The 14,875-nt window shown below is 46.6% G+C and overlaps 1 protein-coding gene across 3 annotated transcripts in view; it reads right to left on the reverse strand.

The window, feature by feature from the left end:
• plcb1 (phospholipase C beta 1) overlaps nucleotides 1–14,875 on the reverse strand; it is a 1,109,102-nt gene that overhangs the window by 95,046 nt on the left and 999,181 nt on the right. The window lies entirely within an intron of this gene.

A 14,875-nucleotide genomic window follows, 5' to 3' on the forward strand; every position in this document is an offset into this window, starting at 1 on the left:
GACTGTATCTGACCGATTCGATCACTGGCTTTGCCAGCCCTATGCCGCATGTTATATTACATACAGCTAACGGCACACCCCTGCATCTGGCTCTCTGAAGACACTTCCCAGCAGATGGTGCCAGGTAGGTGCAACGATGAGCCTGGTGTCACAACATGCCTCGTCAGTTGGAGCCTCTGCATGCACTGAGCATCGGTCAAAGTGAGGTTTGGTCATCTCTGTCCACCGATGCAGGTGCGCGGGATACCAGTATTTGGGCACAGAGCACCTCTTGTGCTTAGCATCCCTCTGGCGGCCCTTTTCATTTTCCCCAGTATCTCAAATAAGGTCAGTCCAATTGGGAAACCCATTGATGGGTTCCCTACATTACAACAGTGAGTACACTTCAAAAGTGCTACATTGGCTGTAAAGTGCTTTGGGATGGCCTGAGGTCATTAAAGGCGCGATATAAATGCAAGTTCTTTCTATAATGCCAACAATGATGCTTTGGGGAAAAAAAATGAAAACAATCGGCAGAAAAGCTCACAAGAACCTCAGTGCCAGGAGGAAAAAAAAATCTGGGCCAGAAATTGCATCAAACTTCCATGACAACCTTATTTTTGGCTCTTTAAATCTACTTGCTGGCACTGCTCATTGCCTAGCAATCCAGGATGCCCAGGTACAATGGGTAATGATACCCAGTCACCTGGCTGCAAAAAGGCACAGAAACTATCAGAACAGACAGTTTGCTACACCACAGATCCATTGTTATGGGTTTCTGCCCCTTTGTTCATCTCCCTAACATCCCAGGGAATGGTGCACATGGGGTGTAAAGGACAAGATAATCATCTCCAATAGTTTCTGTGCTGCTGGGGAGGGCAGAATATTGTTTGAAGATCAGGCGATGCAGACTCACAATTCAAATAGCTCCGATAATTTGGAGTTTTCCTTGGTAATCGAGGGAGATCCGGGATTATTTATGCATAATTATTCAGCAGGAGATTAAATGGGTGAGGAAAAGTCCATGTTAGAGTAGATTATCTATGGTTTGTTTCTGTGTTTTCTTATATTCCTATATTCAAGGTGGACTTGCATGGAATAAATAATCATTGAATCATACACCACAAAAGAAGGCCAGTCAGCCCATCATGCCTGTGCCGGATCCTTGAAAGAGTTTTCCAATTAGTCCCACTTTCCTGCTCTTTCCCCCCCCCCCCCCCCCAAGTCCTGCAATCTTTCTTTTTCAAGTATGTATTCAATGACGTTTTGAAAGTCACTATTGAATCTGCTTCCACCACCCTTTCTGGCAGTGCATTCCAGATCATAACAACGCGCTGTGTAAATCCGCCCCCCCTTCCCCCCCCACCCCCATGCACCCATGACTCCGCCGCCCCCACCCCACCCCCCCCCACCCCCGCCGCCCACCGGTTCTTTTGCCAATTCTCTGAAAACTGAGCCCTCTAGTTATCGACCCTCCTGCCAGTGGAGCACAATATTCCCCTTTCTACTCTATAATTTTGAACACCTCTATTAAATCTCCCTTAGAAACATAGAAACATAGAAAATAGGTGCAGGAGTAGGCCATTCGGCCCTTCTAGCCTGCACCGCCATTCAATGAGTTCATGACTGAACATTCAACTTCAGTACCCCTTTCCTGCTTTCTCGCCATACCCCTTGATCCCCCTAGCAGTAAGGACCTCATCTAACTCCTTTTTGAATATATTTAGTGAATTGGCCTCAACAACTTTCTGTGGTAGAGAATTCCACAGGTTCACCACTCTCTGGGTGAAGAAGTTCCTCCGCATCTCGGTCCTAAATGGCTTACCCCTTATCCTTAGACTGTGACCCCTGGTTCTGGACTTCCCCAACATTGGGAACATTCTTCCTGCATCTAACCTGTCTAACCCCGTCAGAATTTTATATGTTTCTATGAGGTCCCCTCTCATTCTTCTGAACTCCAGTGAATACAAGCCCAGTTGATCCAGTCTTTCTTGATAGGTCAGTCCCGCCATCCCGGGACTGACCTATGCATAATTATTCGCCAAACCTTCTGTGCTCTATGGAGAGCAGCCCCAGCTTCTCTAGTCTCTCCACATTGAATCAAATTAAGAATATCTATCAGAATATCAGTTCTGACAAAAGGTCATCGACCTGAAATGTTAAGTCTGTTTCTCTCTCCAGCATTTTCTGTTTTTATACAAGAACATCTATCATATGACAGCGTGGTAGCAAACGTCCTGTTAGAGTGAAACAGTGAAGATCAGAGTTCACATTCTGTGCACTCTAACATGTACTTAAATGCTCAGCTAAGTAAATAAAATGTTGTGTGTTGTTCTGAGCTCTCTGATCAATCATGGAGAACAATTTTAGAGCTCGGATATTATATAACGCAAGTGTACTTCTGGCGCGAATGTTCCTCAGCAAATTACATAATGTATATGAATGTGGCACCCGAGGTTAACTAATGAAGCTTGTACAATATCCCAAATATGGGTAGCATTGGCTTCACATGTTAACAAATAATACGCTAAGGCAGATTCATCCAACTCCCAAGTGCTGTGCTGTTACATTGCTAACTGAACAGATGTGCGCTGGGGTTAAAGTGCAATGAACACATTCCAGAGGCAGAGCAACCAAATTTATATCATAGTTACCATGGAAACAGAATAAGGGGAAAAAGTACCTGCTGCACAAAATGAAAACAAACCGTAACAAAATGCATCCCTAAACTAGGCAGCAGTATGTTCAGATGTTCATGTTCAAAATAAATCAGCTTCTCGCATTCTGCTGAAATAATAATTAGAACTAAATCCATTGCTAATGGAAGGCAGCCTAGGAGCAGAAAAGATCTTTAGAATTCCACTACCACAGCTGGATCCCAGGAAACCAATAATAGATCCTGGGGATGGTTACTTGCCAATTGTTTAAGTATCAGGACACATTTCGAGATGGCAGTGAGTTGTTTACAGACACTGTAATCGGCACCAGAAAGGGAAAGCTAAACAAACTGCTGCTGTCGCTCCCACCCTGCTGTGTTTCTGAATGTAGAATGTAGGTCTATTATTGCACATGCAATTAGTGGGTTTTGTTTAAATCCGCAACATAAAACATAATTTTTTTAAAGATTCCTTGGCAGTCAAATTTCCGTGGCTTCTCTGGCTCGCCTGTTGTATCCTCAAAGAGCTGTGAAAACCCCCGGAAAACAGCGTAAGTGGCGTTTACGGCATTTTTCCGGGGTTTCTGTGGTGCTCCGACTGAAGTTATGGCAGAAGGGAGAGAGAACCCCTGTGGAAATTCACCCCCCTTATGTACAATGCATGGTGTAAGCACATCCGACATTTAGGGGTAGAAGTTTACCTCTGCCCGAAATGGGGCGCACCTTCTGTATTTTGTAGTTTTTCTCCGCTGCATAGGTTGCGGAGGTGCCTTCAGTATTCAGGACTGGGACATTTTATTTGCTCGGGGCAGATGTAGTCACGGCTGAGAGGCAGATGTGCCCTTGCAGTGGCTCGGCTGCCCCGATCACTCATCAGCGCCGTGTCAATGATGTCAGCGCGTCACTGACATGTCGCAACATCTCTCCCCTTCAGTTAAAGGAGAGAGCCGCTGCGAGCTTTGCATATTTTTCAGTTAGGTCCACTGGACCACCAAGGAGGGTTTCGGCCGGGTCAGCGGCCTGGCACACAAGAGGGGGTGGCAGGCTGCCTATTGGCGGCCCGGCTGAACCCAGGGGGTTGACCTGCAGTCGGCTGACAATAGAAAATAAGATGGCGTCGCCGGCAGAGCCACCTCCCCTTTAAGGGCGGCTGCATCGGCAACCAGCAAGGACCAACAAGGAGCTGCCGCCGCTCCAGTGGGGCAATTCCGCAAAAGGGATATTTCCCGCAGGGCAATTTCGGGAAGCAGTCGCCGCCAGTCGGTAAGGTGCCGACGCGTGCATCCCGCGGGAAAACGGGCGGCGCGGTCCTGTACACCCCTCCACCTCTGATGAAGGGCAATTTGCAAAATGGCGGCCCCTTCCGTGGCGAGTCGGCGGCCATTCCACGCCACCCCGTGGTCGCTGCTTTCAGACGGCCAGAGGCCTTATCGGGAGGGGCAATTTCGGTCCCGTACTTTTTAATGCAGCGTGTTATTATCTAGAAGGCACTGTCTGAAAGGGTGGTGGAAGCAGGTTCAACAGTAGCTTTCAAAAGGGATTTGGATGAATACTTGAAGGGAACAAAATTATAGGGCTATGGGGAAAGAGTGGAGGAGTGAGACGAATTGAAAAGCTCTTTCAAAGAGCTGGCATGAATGCCAAATGGCCTCCTTCTGTGCTGTATGATTCTATGATTGTGCTATACTATCAATGGCATGGGCCTGTGATCTCGATGATGACAGACTGGCTGATGGCAGTGCGGAAGATTCCACTAAGGCTACGTTCATGCCTATCTGGTTTCCTCTGTCTAGGTTGTAGTTAATGGCTTATCTTCTGACTCGATTAACTCAGGGTTTTCTCCAGGGCTCCATGTCAGAATGCTGCAGAGTGGGAATAGAACATAAGAACATAAGAATTAGGAACAGGAGTAGGCCATCTAGCCCCTCGAGCCTGCTCCGCCATTCAACAAGATCATGGCTGATCTGGCCGTGGACTCAGCTCCACTTACCCACCCGTTCCCCGTAACCCTTAATTCCCTTATTGGTTAAAAATCTATCTATCTGTGATTTGAATGCATTCAATGAGCTAGCCTCAACTGCTTCCTTGGGCAGAGAATTCCACAGATTCACAACCCTCTGGGAGAAGAAATTCCTTCTCAACTCGGTTTTAAATTGGTTCCCCCGTATTTTGAGGCTGTGCCCCCTAGTTCTAGTCTCCCCGACCAGTGGAAACAACCTCTCTGCCTCTATCTTGTCTATCCCTTTCATTATCTTAAATGTTTCTATAAGATCATTCTTCATCCTTCTGAACTCCAACAAGTAAAGACCCAATCTACTCAATCTATCATCATAAGGTAACCCCCTCATCTCCGGAATCAGCCTAGTGAATCGTCTCTGTACCCCCTCCAAAGCTAGTATATCCTTCCTTAAGTAAGGTGACCAAAACTGCACGCAGTACTCCAGGTGCGGCCTCACCAATACCCTGTACAGTTGCAGCAGGACCTCCCTGCTTTTGTACTCCATCCCTCTCGCAATGAAGGCCAACATTCCATTCGCCTTCCTGATTACCTGCTGCACCTGCAAACTAACTTTTTTTGGGATTCATGCAGAAGGACCGCGCGGAGGGGTTTCCTGTACGGGCTGCTCCTGCACACTCTCAACTTTGCCATCCTCGCCGGCCGTCCGGACACGCCATGGCGTACCATCTTGCCGTCCGGAAGGGGCGGGGGTCCCCGATGGAGGGCACTTTATGCGGGAGTCCTCCCACTATTCATCGGGGACTTGGCCTGGAGGGTGGTGCACGGAGCAGTGCCGTGCAACAAATTTTTAAGCCGGTTCACGGACTCCAAGGCCGCCTGCAATTTCTGCGGTCTGGAGGAGTCCGTGTTCCATGTTTTTATTGAGTGCACGAGGTTGCAGCCCCTGTTTTATTGTTTAAAGGGGCTGCTCCTGAAATTCTGGCTGCACTTCAGTCCCACTCTCCTGATCTTTGGGCACCCTGTGCGGAGGGGAGTGGGTAGGTCCGAGGGCCTCCTCGTAGGACTGCTCCTGGGCACGGCCAAGGGTGCCATCAGCCGGTCCAGGCAGCGGGCGGTCGAGGGGGTCGTTCAACCTGACTGCCAGCCTCTCTTCCGCTCTTACATCCGGTCCAGGGTGTCCTTGGAGATGGAGCACGCGATGTCCACCGGTACGCTCGCGGCCTTCCGCGAGAGGTGGGCACCGGAGGGACTGGAGTGCATCATCACGCCCGGCAACCAAATTTTAATTTGATTTTACGTTTTAAAGTTGAATTTGTTTTAATTGCCGGTGCTTTTAGTGTCCCCCTCCCCTTTTATAGGAGGCACTGGAGGGAAAAAAATTTGATTTTAGTGCCCAAAAAAAAAAACAAATAAAAAAGAAAAACACAAAAAAAAAACACAACAAAGAAAAAAAAAAGGGCCTTGTAAATGTCTGGTGTGTCATCCAGGTCGGGTGGCATGGATTAATGTTTTATGTTTTCAGATAAACTCCAAAAAGAGTTTCATGCACAAGGACCCCCAGGTCCCTCTGCACCGCAGCATGTTGTAATTTCTCCCCATTCAAATAATATTCCCTTTTACTGTTTTTTTTCCCCAAGGTGGATGACCTCACACTTTCCGACATTGTATTCCATCTGCCAAACCTTAGCCCATTCGCTTAACCTATCTAAATCTCTTTGCAGCCTCTCTGTGTCCTCTGCACAACCCGCTTTCCCACTAATCTTTGTGTCATCTGCAAATTTTGTTACACTACACTCTGTCCCCTCTTCCAGGTCATCTATGTATATTGTAAACAGTTGTGGTCCCAGCACCGATCCCCGTGGCTCACCACTAACCACCGATTTCCAACCCAAAAAGGACCCATTTATCCTGACTCTCTGTTTTCTGTTAGCCATCCAATTCTCTATCCATGCTAATACATTTCTTCTGACTCCGCGTACCTTTATCTTCTGCAGTAATCTTTTGTGTGGCACCTTATCGAATGCCTTTTGGAAATCTAAGTACACCACATCCATTGGTACACCTCTATCCACCATGCTCGTTATATCCTCAAAGAATTCCAGTAAATTAGTTAAACATGATTTCCCCTTCATGAATCCATGTTGCGTCTGCTTGATTGCACTATTCCTATCTCGATGTCCCGCTATTTCTTCCTTAATGATAGCTCCAAGCATTTTCCCCACTACAGATGTTAAACTAATGGGCCTATAGTTACCTGCCTTTTGTCTGCCCCCTTTTTTAAACAGAGGCGTTACATTAGCTGCTTTCCAATCCGCTGGTACCTCCCCAGAGTCCAGAGAATTTTGGTAGATTATAACGAATGCATCTGCTATAATTTCCGCCATCTCTTTTAATACCCTGGGATGCATTTCATCAGGACCAGGGGACTTGTCTACCTTGAGTCCCATTAGCCTGTCCAGCACTACCTCCCTAGTGATAGTGATTGTCTCGAGGTCCTACCTTCCCACATTCCTGTGACCAGCAATTTTTGGCATGGTTTTAGTGTCTTCCACTGTGAAGACCGAAGCAAAATAATTGTTTAAAGTCTCAGCCATTTCCACATTTCCCATTATTAAATCCCCCTTCTCATCTTCTAAGGGACCAACATTTACTTTAGTCACTCTTTTCCATTTTATATATCTGTAAAAGCTTTTACGATCTGTTTTTATGTTTTGCGCAAGTTTACTTTCGTAATCTATCTTTCCTTTCTTTATTGCTTTCTTAGTCATTCTTTGCTGTCGTTTAAAATTTTCCCAATATTCTAGTTTCCCACTAACCTTGGCCACCTTATACGCATTGGTTTTTAATTTGATACTCTCCTTTATTTCCTTGGTTATCCACGGCTGGTTATCCCTTCTCTTACCACCTTTCTTTTTCACTGGAATATATTTTTGTTGAGCACTATGAAAGAGCTCCTTAAAAGTCCTCCACTGTTCCTCAATTGTGCCACCGTTTAGTCTGTGTTCCCAGTTCTACTTTAGCCAACTCTGCCCTCATCCCACTGTAGTCCCCTTTGTTTAAGCATAGTACGCTCGTTTGAGACACTACTTCCTCACCCTCAATCTGTATTACAAATTCAACCATACTGTGATCCACTCATTCCGAGAGGATCTTTTACTGGGAGATCGTTTATTATTCCTGACTCATTACACAGGACCAGATCTAAGATCGCTTGCTCCCTTGTAGGTTCTGTAACATACTGTTCTAAGAAACAATCCCATATGCATTCTATGAATTCTTCCTCCAGGCTACCCCATGCAATTTGATTTGACCAATCGATATGTAGGTTAATATCCCCCATGATTACTGCCATTCCTTTTTCACATGCCTCCATTATTCCCTTGATTATTGCCCGCCCCACCATGAAGTTATTATTTGGGGGCCTATAAACTACGCCCACCAGTGACTTTTTCCCCTTACTATCTCTAATCTCCACCCACAATGATTCAACATTTTGTTCATTAGAGCCAATATTGTCTCTCACAACTGCCCTGATATCTTCCTTTATTAACAGAGCTCCTTTCCCTTCTTGTCTACCTTTCCGAATTGTCAGATACCCCTGTATGTTTAATTCCCAGTCTTGGCCATCCTGCAACCAAGTTTCTGTAATGGCCACCAAATCATACCCATTTGTAATGATTTGTGCCGTCAACTCATTTACTTTATTTTGAATGCTGCATGCTTTTAGGTCGAGTGTTTTAATGCTAGTTTTTGAACCATGATTTTTAGTTTTGACCCCTCCTGCAGCCCCTTTATATTCATACATATTGTCCCTTCCTATCACCTTGTGGTTTACACATACCCCAGTGCTACTCTGCTCTGTTGCCTCCTGCCTTTTGCATTCTTTCTTGGGATCCTGTTCATCAGAGTTCTCACCCATTCTAACTATCTCAGAGACCTCTCCTGTGTTCCGAATACTCCTTGCATTGAGGCACCGAACTTTCATGCTTGCCTTTTTATTACACATTGACCCTTTAGAATTTTGCTGTACAGTGGCCCTTTTTGTTTTTTGCCTTGGGTTTCTCTGCCCTCCACTTTTACTCATCTCCTTTCTGTCTTTTGCTTTTGTCTCCTTTTTGTTTCCTTCTGTCTCCCTGCATTGGTTCCCATCCCTCTGCCATATTAGTTTAACTCCTCCCCAACAGCACTAGCAAACACTCCCCCTCGGGCATTGGTTCCGGTCCTGCCTAGGTGCAGACCATCCGGTTTGTACTGGTCCCACCTCCCCCAGAACCGGTTCCAATGCCCCAGGAATTTGAATCCCTCCCTGCTGCACCACTGCTCAAGCCACGTATTCATCTGGAGTTCGGCGAGAGGCGGGAGTTCCGGGGATCGGAGAGGCCTACAAAAGGCCAGTGAGACCAGGAGCAGCGCGAGTTCAGCGAGAGGCGGGAGTTCCAGGGATCGGCAGAGACCTATAAAGGCCAGTGAGACCAGGAGCAGCGCGAGTTCGGCGAGAGATGGGAGTTCCGGAGATCGGAGAGGCCTATAAAGGCCAGTGAGACCAGGAGCAGCGCGAGTTCGGCGAGAGACGGGAGTTCCGGGGATCGGAGAGGCCTATAAAGGCCAGTGAGACCAGGAGCAGCGCGAGTTCGGCGAGAGACAGGAGTTCCGGGGATCGGAGAAGCCTATAAAGGCCAGTGAGACCAGGAGCAGCGCGAGTTCGGCGAGAGACGGGAGTTCCGGGGATCGGAGAGGCCTATAAAGGTCAGTGAGACCAGGAGCACACGACTTCGGCGAGAGGCGGGAGTTCCGGGGATTGGAGAGGCCTATAAAGGCCAGTGAGACCAGGAGCAGCGCGAGTTCGGCGAGAGGCGGGAGTTCCGGGGATCGGAGAGGCCTATAAAGGTCAGTGAGACCAGGAGCAGCGCAAGTTCGGCGAGAGGCGGGAGTTCCGGGGATTAGAGAGGCCTATAAAGGCCAGTGAGACCAGGAGCAGCGCGAGTTCGGCGAGAGGCGGGAGTTCCGGGGATCGGAGAGGCCTACAAAAGGTCAGTGAGACCAGGAGCAGCACGACTTCGGCGAGAGGCGGGAGTTCCGGGGATTGGAGAGGCCTATAAAGGCCAGTGAGACCTGGAGCAGCGCGAGTTCGGCGAGGGGCTTGTGCAGCTACAGGGGGAAGGCAAAAAAGAAGTAGAAAGAAACAGAAAGGTGACGTCACAGCCAAGGGAGTAAGTGATTGGCTGGTAATTGGTGTGTAGTTTTTCTTTTTTCTCTTCTATAACAGTGAGTAAACTTTAGCATTGTTGTTGCCAATTTAAGTGTATCTCAGGGTTAAGTCATGGCAGGAGAGCTTGGTCACGTGATATGCTCCTCCTGTACCATGTGGGAACTCAGGGACACTTCCGGTGTCCCTGACGACTACGTGTGCGGGAAGTGTATCCGCCTCCAGCTCCTGACGGTCCGCGTTGCGGAATTGGAGCTGAGGGTGGATTTACTCTGGAGCATCCACGATGCTGAGAATGACGTGAGTAGCACGTATCGCGAGTTGGTCTTACCGCAGGTGAAGGGTTCACAGTCAGCTAGGGAATGGAAGACCAGCAGGAAGAGCAGTGCAAGGAAGGTAGTGCAGGGGTCTCCTGCGGTCATCCCCCTGCAAAACAGATAGACCACTTTGGGTACTGTTGAGGGGGATGACTCATCAGGGGAGGGCAACAGCAGCCAAGTTCATGGCACCATGGGTGGCTCTGCTGCACAGGAGGGTAGGAAAAAGAGTGGGAGAGCCTTAGTGATAGAGGATTCAATTGTAAGGGGAATAGATAGACATTTCTGCGGCCGCAACCGAGACTCCAGGATGGTATGTTGCCTCCCTGGTGCAAGGGTCAAGGATATCTCGGAGCGGGTGCAGGACATTCTGAAAAGGGAGGGTGAACAACCAGTTGTTGTGGTGCACATTGGTACCAACGATATAGGTAAAAAAAGGGATGAGGTCCTACGAGACGAATTTAAGGAGCTAGGAGCTAAATTAAAACGAAGGACCTCAAAAGTAGAAGCAAGTTTTTGCCAGTTCCGAACCTGAGTCATGCTATGTCAAGCATGGGCACCTGGGCAGGACCGGAACCAATGTCCTAGGAGGAGTGTTTGCTAGTGCTGTTGGGGAGGAGTTACACTAATATGGCAGGGGGATGGGAACCAGTGCAGGGAGACAGAGGGAGACAAAAAGGAGGCAAAAGCAAAAGACAGAAAGGAGATGAGGAAAAGTGGAGGGCAGAGAAACCCAAGGCAAAGAACAAAAAGGGCCACTGTACAGCAAAATTCTAAAAGGACAAAGGGTGTTAAAAAAACAAGCCTGAAGGCTTTGTGTCTTAATGCAAGGAGTATCCGCAATAAGGTGGATGAATTAACTGTGCAAATAGATGTTAACAAATATGATGTGATTGGGATTACGGAGACGTGGCTCCAGGATGATCAGGGCTGGGAACTCAACATCCAGGGATATTCAACATTCAGGAAGGATAGAATAAAAGGAAAAGGAGGTGGGGTAGCATTGCTGGTTAAAGAGGAGATTAATGCAATAGTTAGGAAAGACATTAGCTTGGATGATGTGGAATCTATATGGGTAGAGCTGCAGAACACCAAAGGGCAAAAAACGTTAGTGGGAGTTGTGTACAGACCTCCAAACAGTAGTAGTGATGTTGGGGAGGGCATCAAACAGGAAATTAGGGGTGCATGCAATAAAGGTGCAGCAGTTATAATGGGTGATTTTAATATGCACATAGATTGGGCTAGCCAAACTGGAAGCAATACGGTGGAGGAGGATTTCCTGGAGTGCATAAGGGATGGTTTTCTAGACCAATATGTCGAGGAACCAACTAGGGGGGAGGCCATCTTAGACTGGGTGTTGTGTAATGAGAGAGGATTAATTAGCAATCTCATTGTGCGAGGCCCCTTGGGGAAGAGTGACCATAATATGGTGGAATTCTGCATTAGGATGGAGAATGAAACAGTTAATTCAGAGACCATGGTCCAGAACTTAAAGAAGGGTAACTTTGAAGGTATGAGGCGTGAATTGGCTAGGATAGATTGGCGAATGATACTTAAGGGGTTGACTGTGGATGGGCAATGGCAGACATTTAGAGACCGCATGGATGAATTACAACAATTGTACATTCCTGTCTGGCGTAAAAATAAAAAAGGGAAGAGGGCTCAACTGTGGCTATCTAGGGAAATCAGGGATAGTATTAAAGCCAAGGAAGTGGCATACAAATTGGCCAGAAATAGCAGTGAACCCGGGGACTGGGAGAAATTTAGAACTCAGCAGAGGAGGACAAAGGGTTTGTTTAGGGCAGGGAAAATGGAGTACGAGAAGAAGCTTGCAGGGAACATTAAGGCGGATTGCAAAAGTTTCTATAGGTATGTAAAGAGAAAAAGGTTAGTAAAGACAAACGTAGGTCCCCTGCAGTCAGAATCAGGGGAAGTCATAACAGGGAACAAAGAAATGGCAGACCAATTGAACAAATACTTTGGTTCGGTATTCACTATGGAGGACACAAACAACCTTCCGGATATAAAAGGGGTCAGAGGGTCTCATAAGGAGGAGGAACTGAGGGAAATCTTTATTAGTCGGGAAATTGTGTTGGGGAAATTGATTGGATTGAAGGCCGATAAATCCCCAGGGCCTGATGGACTGCATCCCAGAGTACTTAAGGAGGTGGCCTTGGAAATAGCGGATGCACTGACAGTCATTTTCCAACATTCCATTGACTCTGGATCAGTTCCTATCGAGTGGAGGGTAGCCAATGTAACCCCACTTTTTAAAAAAGGAGGGAGAGAGAAAACAGGGAATTATAGACCGGTCAGCCTGACCTCAGTAGTGGGTAAAATGATGGAATCAATTATTAAGGATGTCATAGCAGCGCATTTGGAAAATGTGACATGATAGGTCCAAGTCAGCATGGATTTGTGAAAGGGAAATCATGCTTGACAAATCTTCTGGAATTTTTTGAGGATGTTTCCAGTAAAGTGGACAAAGGAGAACCAGTTGATGTGGTATATTTGGACTTTCAGAAGACTTTCGACAAGGTCCCACACAAGAGATTAATGTGCAAAGTTAAAGCACATGGGATTGGGGGTAGTGTGCTGACGTGGATTGAGAACTGGTTGTCAGACAGGAAGCAAAGAGTAGGAGTAAATGGGTACTTTTCAGAATGGCAGGCAGTGACTAGTGGGGTACCGCAAGGTTCTGTGCTGGGGCCCCAGCTGTTTACATTGTACATTAATGATTTAGACGAGGGGATTAAATGTAGTATCTCCAAATTTGCGGATGACACTAAGTTGGGTGGCAGTGTGAGCTGAGAGGAGGATGCTATGAGGCTGCAGAGTGACTTGGATAGGTTAGGTGAGTGGGCAAATGCATGGCAGATGAAGTATAATGTGGATAAATGTGAGGTTATCCACTTTGGTGGTAAAAACAGAGAGACAGACTATTATCTGAATGATGACAGATTAGGAAAAGGGAAGGTGCAATGAGACCTGGGTGTCATGGTACATCAGTCATTGAAGGTTGGCATGCAGGTACAGCAGGCGGTTAAGAAAGCAAATGGTATGTTGGCTTTCATAGCGAGGGGATTTGAGTACAGGGGCAGGGAGGTGTTGCTACAGTTGTACAGGGCCTTGGTGAGGCCACACCTGGATTATTGTGTACAGTTTTGGTCTCCTAACTTGAGGAAGGACATTCTTGCTATTGAGGGAGTGCAGCGAAGATTCACCAGACTGATTCCCGGGATGGTGGGACTGACCTATCAAGAAAGACTGGATCAACTGAGCTTGTATTCACTGGAGTTCAGAAGAATGAGAGGGGACCTCATAGAAACGTTTAAAATTCTGACGGGTTTAGACAGGTTAGATGCAGGAAGAATGTTCCCAATGTTGGGGAAGTCCAGAACCAGGGGTCACAGTCTGAGGATAAGGGGTAAGCCATTTAGGACCGAGATGAAGAGAAACTTCTTCACCCAGAGAGTGGTGAACCTGTGGAATTCTCTACCACAGAAAGTAGTTGAGGCCGATTCACTAAATATATTCAAAAGGGAGTTAGATGAAGTCCTTACTACTCGGGGGATCAAGGGGTATGGCGAGAAAGCAGGAAGTGGGTACTGAAGTTTCATGTTCAGCCATGAACTCATTGAATGGCGGTGCAGGCTGGAAGGGCTGAATGGCTTGCTCCTGCACCTATTTTCTATGTTTCTATGTTTCTATAGTCAAGAAGAGGTGCCAAAAGCCTTAAAGGAATGACTCACCCCCCACTTCATCCACTCGTCCTCTCCGCCCCCCCCCTCCCTGTCTATGTAATGGGATCGTTGACTGTAAGTTGACAGCAAGCCTTGTCCTTGCCTTCTTGGCTGCAGTGGTATCAGGACAGGCAGACGATAATTTGCAGAAACTTACTGAAAAAACTTGCTTTTAAAACTGCACGTTGGATCAGTACAGCATCGTTAGATATAACTTGGCTTCCACAAACGGGTCGGAGATAAAACAAGATTATAATTTATAATAAACATACAAAACATTTCTGTGTGGTGACCTAAGATTTTTTTTCCTACCTCTTACGCAGTTTCTGTATTATAGATTTTTACTTTCTTGTGTCAATGACTGATAAGATAGCTGTGTGGAAGAAAAATGGGATCCTAGGCTCCTGAAGTTAAATTAAACATGGAGCCATAGACTCGTGAAAGAAAGAACACATACTGCCTCGGGAACTCCCTTGCTTTATATGAAATAGTGCTGTATCACAGAGTATAGTTTGGAATAAATAGGTCTCTATATGATTCGACACAATTTCCACCAAGTTGATAGTAAGCCTTTTGGCTCTTTTGATGGACACAGCCAGAAAATACGATAACCATGGGAGGTGTCAACTAGCAATTATCAGTCTATAGTGAAAGCCTACACTTAAGAAAATAAGATCCATTTGTCTGGAGTGAATAAAGCAATAAAACTGCTCATATCCGCGTTATATGTCAGGGTCACTGACTGAGGTTTTTAATTGAAGTGTGGGAGTCACTTGCTGCTGAGGACAATTGGAACTCAGCAAAGTTCTTTGTAGCGTGTGGTGATTCATGGGCACCATACCAATGCGAGTGGTTATTCAAAGGGAGTGTTTTAACTCTTGTGACAAAAGCTGAGTTTTTGCCAATTGCCAAATCGGAAAAGATTTCTCTTTTTATGAAATGTGACTTAAAAAGTGTCTTCTGATAAAAAGGTTCCCTTTAAAAAGATTCCCTCTGTAACATTTCGTGATTTCT

Source organism: Pristiophorus japonicus, chromosome 9 (genome assembly GCF_044704955.1).
Source record: "Pristiophorus japonicus isolate sPriJap1 chromosome 9, sPriJap1.hap1, whole genome shotgun sequence".
Taxonomy (NCBI): Eukaryota; Metazoa; Chordata; class Chondrichthyes; family Pristiophoridae; genus Pristiophorus; species Pristiophorus japonicus.